This window comes from Chamaea fasciata, unplaced genomic scaffold (genome assembly GCF_029207755.1).
Source record: "Chamaea fasciata isolate MVZ Bird 193981 ecotype frontalis unplaced genomic scaffold, bChaFas1.0.hap1 SCAF_1, whole genome shotgun sequence".
In the NCBI taxonomy this organism is placed as follows: Eukaryota; Metazoa; Chordata; class Aves; order Passeriformes; family Sylviidae; genus Chamaea; species Chamaea fasciata.
In genome coordinates, this window is record NW_027094086.1 from 101,591,531 (window position 1) to 101,597,941 (window position 6,411).

The window sequence follows — 6,411 nt, forward strand, 5'->3', positions numbered from 1 at the left end:
CGCGCTGTTTGATACACGTAGGTCTAACTGCAAGTTCGTGATACATATTGCTACCCCAGTAACTCGGGTGCTGCAGGATGCCAGTAGGATTTGCAGTCCTAAGTGTAGGACAGAGTTAGATGTTATCTATTAAGTGCAAACTCCTGTTATTGGGACTTTGCTAACACTTGAAAGACATGACTTCTCAAGTACATATCTTACACAGACGATTTTCAGTGATTTCAAGCTTCTACAAGTATAAGCACTACCACAGCTACTCTACTGTTACAGAGTTGCAGAATTAATGCAAATACTACAAAAATGGTTACAGACAATCTGGTGCTTCTAATGAAAAGAAGACAGAACACGATCAACTTTTGCCATGAAAGTACAAAGAAGTCATCGGCACAAACGCATTTATTTGTGTAAAAGCATTTGCATATTCCATATCCTTAAAGGATAATTTTGTGTCCTATATGGTACAAATACTTATACATGCTTGAGAATAATGACCTCTCAACAATCTAAACAACCTACAACAGGTGATAGAGAAACCCTCTCATGCATTCTTCTCACATGTAGCGGTAAATGACAAAGATCTCCATAAAGATGATTGCAGTCTGCCAACAGCTAATATCTGTTGATACTAGGTACCAAACACTAATAAATTTTAAGAATTATTCAAACTGTAGACTATTCAGTTTGAGATTTGGAAATGTGATGAGAAAATAAAACAAAACTAAACCCTCATAGGAACAGTTTAAGCAATTGTATCTCTTCACCTATAGATAGTTACAGGGAAATAAATCAAATGACAATTAATAAATACTAGTCAAGTTTCACCTAATGAGTCCAAACTGTCATTAAATATAGTTCCACAATAGGTAACTTTTACTTTTTTGCATTACCAGTTTCCAGTAATTTCCCAGTTTCTGAGATTAACCTCAGGAGTTACTGAATACATTTTGGAGAAGTATTTTCTCACCAGGGAGGCAACCTAATACACATATGTCAAGAAGATGCCTCCTTGTGAGATACTACAGCATATGGGCATCATTCAGTTTATTTTCTAATTAATATATTCTCTTAGCAGCTCCACTAGCAAATCCCAACAGCTTCTCCCAAAGATTTTCTTTCAGAAAAGTGTAGATGAACAAAAATGAGATTCAAACTAACAAATATGGGGGGGGGGGGGGGGGGGGGGGGCTCAAATACTTGAAAATGGGGGGACTCAAAAGGAAAGGTGACCCACTGTTCCAAATGAGCACCAGATTGCAAGTCAAAAGCTTCAGCTTCTAAAGAAAATTTCATTCTTATGCCAGCTGAAGTTTTGCCATTTGTGGAAAAGTGAATACATGGGGCAAGATAATCCTCAAAATACATGAAGCCTCTCTCAAAATTAGGAAATTATCTCTACACACAGCCAAAATGCACTACAAAAAGATACAGGTCTCTGCTGTGATAAAGTGCTCAGAGGTCTCCCCCAAAAAAGCAAAGATGGTCACAGGACTGTGTCCAGAGAAAGTTCCTGCAGGAGGCACTGCCTTGCAGGAGGGTGGCTTGATGAATTAGTAACTTCAGGGAGACTTTTCCTTTCCTCTTCTAGAATAGTTCAACTAGCAATCATTTTGAGGCTCAAATTGTAAAATAACAGTAGAAATAAACTTTTTCCAGACCGATTTTGACATGCTACTAGGAGAATGGTTACTCAGCAATCAAGATCACATATCTCGTCCCTTACATTATTATGAAGTCTCTAAGTTTCTAACTTTTCATATATTTTAATTTCATTTCATTTCTCATACCCATAAAACATGCATGAACCAACACTTTTTACTTGACATCTGCAGCAGACTAGCAGAAAGAAAGTGCTCAAGCTGTTACTGAAGCCAAAGCAGCAGCCTCTCTAAGTCAGAACAATGGTGGTCACAGGCCCCTTGCCACCACATGGAATATGAAGCATGATACCTGAATCACATACAACATTAATGTGGCTAAACTGTGATGGACAACAGTTTGTTCAACTCATGCGTGTGGGCAGGGAAGAAAAGGAGTAGAAGGAGGGAGAATCAGAAACATTCCTACCTTCAAGTACTTATATAGGAACAAAAGAAAAACATTTCCAAAATGAACAGACAGTTTTTCAAAACTTTCTGAATCTTCAAGTTTGACTGCTACACCCAGAGCAAAAGGCTGGGCCTCATCCTAAAAATGGGAAGAGCTTATGTTCTGCAGTTTCAATTTGCTTTCTTGGTGAAAGCACTGTTTCCACCAGGAGGCCTTATTCAATCATCAATCAAAACCAGATCACTCATTATGTTTAACTATATTTTTTCATTTGAGTCATTAGTGTGTTTTAGTCTACAGTATTTCCAGGGATTGTGCCACTGCATAAAATTTCAAAAATCTTCACATAGGAAAGACTGACTGTACCTGGAGCCTCAACGTCCTGACCAGTAAGTCGGTTATTTAATTCATGACTTGTACTACGGTAACCCAAGTTTTCCCTCTTCCATTTTCTGTGTCAAAAACAGACCTCAATTTGCAGTGCACTGGTACTGCACAGCATTATACTCTTCATTGTCCTGGCGCCTCGTCACCCCCAGGCAGAACTTTAAGACCCTTACACCAAGACGCCGCAAGGTTTCTTGCTGTTTTATCAAGTCCTAACTGCTCTTGAGAAAGCTTTTATCTTGAACATACACTCTGCCTCCCGCAGCGCGCACACGCCCTCTGCCGGCAGCGCTCACAACTACACACAGCGGGAAAAATGTGCTCTGCGGGTTGGAAATTTGTTATTGCGTTGTTGTTTGATCTATTCTGTTCTGTTTTCTAGTAAAGACCTGATATTCCTTTTTCTACATTTTTGTCCGAAATCCCCATAATTTCAAAAAGTTATAATAATTTGTAGGGAGAAGTCTTCTTTCTATTCCAGGAGAGTTTCTGCCTTCCTTGGCAGGCAATTATTTTTTCAAAGATACTACCTTAATTATTAAGATATTATCTAAATCCTACTAGCAAACTGAGAAACCCTGGATTCCACAGAATAAATGCTCTTAATATGAAAACAGCGTGAACCTGGTCTATTTTAATACATTTTAGAGGGTACCTAAATAGACTACAAGTATGATCAAAAGTTAGATGTATAGAATTCTAATTGTAGACTCCTAATTTCAAATTGAAAAATACTCTAGCTATAGCTTACTTATCAAGGGGGTAAACACTGTTTTCCACGAGAAGGTGCTAGCATGTAACAATTCAGAGTGAGAGGTACTCAGGCTCTCTAAACTGTCATTAAAAGTGTTATTTACTAAAATTAACACTATAGGGAGAATGTATTATATATCCACATGGAGCTTACCCTTCCCTAAGATATTAGAGATTATATGAAGAATATATGTGCTTCTCAGGCTTCAAGTACAAGGTGCAATAGAGCAGACATGGTCTGTTCAAGATCACTAGCTCTTCAAATAAAGTATCTTCTGCAAGCTTATCAACATCCTCTTCCAAATCACCAGTGACCTCCTGGCATAGCAAAAAACCCCTGCAACTATATTTTTCAAATAAATATTTTCTCTGGGTACAGTGTTCTTTGCTAGATCTGTATTTTATTCACTAACTGCCCCTTTCTAACAATACGCAATGAATGGAAACAACATCCACTCCATCTAGAGTTTGAATTTACCTACCATCATCTACTGATACACAAGTTAATTTGGGCACACTGGAAGGAAACCCGCTAAAGGGTAGGGCTGCATCTGCCCAGTGTTAGAGAGGGACACCAAGAAATATGGAAGAATGAGCTGTTACTCATTGAGACTGTAGCGGTTTGAAAGCAAAACAAGTGAGAGGCTCCAAGTCAGAAATACAATTTAATAAGAAGAAAGGAAAAAAAGTAAAATAAAATAGATACAATAATACAAAAGACTACTGACAGAGTCAGAATAAAACCTGAGCAGAGTGATGGAAGCAGTCCAGATGAGGTGGTCTTCCTGAAGCAGTGATCTGTAGAAAGGTCTTGTAGCTCAGGTCCTCTGGGAATCCAGTGAGTAAGGGCCATTTGTACTGTCCCAAATCTCAGACTATATCCAGGTGAGAATGCTTGGTTCTTCCCCCTGGGCGGAGCATCTCACAATGGGATGACGAGTCATGCAGGGGGTCCTTGATGGCCCATTAAAGAGAGAGAGCTCCCGGAGGGAGTTATCTATGAGACATGCAGCAAGGCATTTGATGGGCCATTAACAGAAGATAACCCTGAGGAAGGGGGCTTGGGAAACACTGCTCCAACAACTGGATTCAACAGCTCGTGAAGATGGTGATAGAATACTTTGTGCACATCCTATACTACAACCCAGGACAGAGACTTTGTGCGGAGCTGCATCATCAAAGGCAGAGAAAGTATATGAAATGCACAAATGCAAACTTAGCGTTTGCTAGAGGTCCTATGGCAGTTTCCGGAGAGAGACCAGCCTTGCTTTCTTGAAAGTCCTAGGCACACCAACATAGAAATGAGAAGCAGCAGCACACTCGGGTTGAGGGCTTCCCATGCTTCATGTAGGCTTCACACAAAACTTGCTTTCTAGTTACAGGAAACAGTCACTAGAGTGACAAAAGGAGGAAAGAGCTGACCCTGTTTACATTCTTCTGATACTACAGAAGGGTAAAACATCAGGAGTACATCCCCCACTGGAATTACTTATTCTCAGGGCAAGCCTATAAGTTTTAGGTCAATAGTTCTAACACTGTATTATTGAGGAACATAAGAAAATATTCAGCAGGCACTGCCTTCATCTGAACTGCAGAGACTAACATGGACAAACCAAGCATAAGAGTGACTTCTGTTTACAAACTACAGAAAGGAAGGAGTCTCATGCCTCTTCACATGGAACAGGTGAGGCAGCGAATCTCTCCTCTGCGACCATAACCCTGGTGTCATTCCTGGGATGGTCATGACTCACAAACTAACACAGTAAAATCTTCAGAAGACTTCTGTTTATTATAACAGCATGTTGTCTCAACAGCACTCAACAAAATTTACACTCCACTCATTGGTCACAAAAAATAAACACAATGTTCACTGATACAAAAAGTCTCCATAACTATAACCAACATTCACAAAACATTTTCCAAGTGCACTTCCTCCAGCTGCAGGTTGTTTATTACGCTCTCCTCGGTTTCCATGCCAATGACCTTGGTGAAATTCCTTTCAGGGGTAAATATGGGTGTTATCAGTTTCTTCTTCAGCTATCTTACACTTTGGGCTTACAGACCAGCTGAAGCCCCCTCCAGACCCTGGGATGCACTTGTCTCTTCATATCCTCACAACAGAAGAAGCCACTTCAAAAAGTAGCAAAGACAAATAAAAACCAGTCAGTGCTACACATCCTTAAAACAGTTTAATAGATATTCCTCTGACACATCACCTACTGCAGTATTAACAGTGTCAAATCACAAATAGAGGGTTCTTCCTTGGTGTTTTGAAATTACATTTTGTCAGGGACAAATGCATCAAGGCCACAAGAATAAAGAAGGGAAGCTCTCTTGTGCCAAGGCTCTACCCCTAAAATACTCCCTTGCCCATGCCTCAAAACAGAACATATCTCACAGTCTTCATGGCGAGCCAGAGCAGCACCAAATTGAGGCAGAATCCAGATTATGTTTCTCAAACCATATTTGTCACTCTGACAACTGATTTTCTACTACAGCTGGATAGCCAAATCAGAGCTGACAGGCTGGCTAATACAGTGAGAAGATTGATGTCTCTAGGTATTTTGGGATGCATGGGAGGGGGGAAGGTGGGGTAGGTCAGACCTTGCCCTGGTAAGACAGTGAACTGTCCCCCACCACCCACTCCTAGAGCCTGTACCCTAGCCCCACAGTGTCTGCCAATCACCAGCACATGGGAGGCAGTACTCCATTCTTGCCTACCCCAGCTTCTGAGTGGTCAAATGAAGTCCCACCTGTGGGGAAGGCCCAGGAAAGCCAAGGCGTATTTGAGGCCTAAAATGAGGCCAGCACGCATTTTGACCCTACCTTCCTCTTGGAGTTTGTACCTGAATGCTGCTGGAACCCAGGAGATGGCTTTTCTATATGTGTGCTTTTCTATATTCATCTGTCTTTCTTCTTTCTATTTCCCTCTTTTTGAAATATTTTGAGTAACTTAACATTGAATGAATTTAAAATTTGCTAAACTGAATGGACCAAATTAAGGCTTTGAGCAGTGTTTTATGTTGATTGGATATTATACTAAATCCTTTGCCAAAATTCCCTGACTTTCTAGCTTTCCGGTAGACTTTTGTCCTGTTTTGACCTCTTGAGAATATCTCATCGGTGTTTCTCCCATGCGTCTAACCCAGAGTACATGAATCACTGCAAAGTCCTTTTATTAGAGTCTTACACACAGGTGCTAACACAGATACAACAGAGGAGGAA